The following is a 1,350-nucleotide window of genomic DNA, read 5'->3' on the forward strand; positions in this document are numbered from 1 at the left end:
CAGTCTTCCCTCCGCATCCAAAGCAAGCCAGTGTTTTATAATCCTCAAGGAGTGCTTTACTGTTAGAGGTAATGTGGCAAATACGAGCAGCATCAGAGTTATAACTCAGTTTCCCACCACTCAGTGAAAATGGAAAGGTAGTTTGGCTTGGTTTGTCTGCACTGGCAACCTCTCCTGACAGAGCTATACTGGCTATGATTTCTTTCCCACCTAGGAAGCCTGGTTTGTTTAACACTGTTTTCAAAGGAAATGCAGTTTAAGAACTCTTGCCCTCGACTTCATCAGAGAACCCATTAGACAACATAACGCATGGTGACAGCGTTCTGTCTCTCTGCAATACTTCCCAAACGCTGCATCTTAACTATGATCACACTACCATTTCATTAATGCCATAGTCATTAGTTTGCCCTTAAACTACAAAATTAAGTAGTTTGGACTACAAAAAAACCCATATAACTGCTGAAGGAGCTCTGTTGCAAATAACTGGAGATCCTGCAGAAATCCACACAACACTGTACAGAACAATGTCTCGTGTTAAAACTGGGTGAAACTAGGGCGTTGCATGCACTGCAAATTCCTGCAACAACTACACATAGCATTATTTCCTGTCCAATTTTGTAAAAAAAAGTTGTTCAAACACAAACCATATTCTGCTCTAGAGACAGAAGTAACGGCAGGCAAAAAGAAAATTGTTTTAATGAAATTAAGCATTTCATTAACAGCCTTAATATGAAAAGTATTTAAAGATATATATAAAAAAGTACATAAAAGCGTACTATAAAAGGTAGATACAGTGTTCATAATGCAGGAGGCACTGGTAAAGCTGGAATTTTCCAAAAGTGACTAGAACTTTGATTCTCAAGCTCAACTTGATTTCCACATCCAATTCTTAAGAAATTTAAACACATACAAGTTCTGTCAATAGCTTGCAGGAGAATAATATGTAGTTCATACACCTTAAAATGTTCTTTGCACTCATACGAAGTAACCTAGCATAATTTTGATATATTATTTGAATACAACTATTCAAAAATAATTTTGCTATTTCAAAACTATTTTTAAAAGGTAACCTTGAGGCACTATCACTTCTGTTGGTAAAGTTGGCAGAATGAACCAACTGAATTGGGCTTAACCCCCATCCCACATTATAGCAGTTAATATATTAAGAGCATCTTTTAAAAAGCTCCTGCTTAAGCACTGGCAGATAAAAATATTAATAAAAATTAAAAATATAAATAAAATCCAAAGCTACTACAAAGGTATTATGCACTCTCCAAATACACTCCGAGGAATGATTGGTCCTCACAAGCACTAGGAGTGGCTTGGAAGAACTTGTGTTGATCAGCAGGA

At 36.5% G+C, this 1,350-nt stretch overlaps 1 long non-coding RNA gene across 1 annotated transcript in view; it reads right to left on the bottom strand.

Annotated features, from left to right (window-relative positions):
• The window catches only part of LOC104077005, an 8,100-nt gene that overhangs the window by 2,282 nt on the left and 4,468 nt on the right, over window positions 1-1,350 (bottom strand). The window lies entirely within an intron of this gene.

This window comes from Fulmarus glacialis, unplaced genomic scaffold (genome assembly GCF_000690835.1).
Source record: "Fulmarus glacialis isolate BGI_N327 unplaced genomic scaffold, ASM69083v1 scaffold5360, whole genome shotgun sequence".
Taxonomy (NCBI): domain Eukaryota; kingdom Metazoa; phylum Chordata; class Aves; order Procellariiformes; family Procellariidae; genus Fulmarus; species Fulmarus glacialis.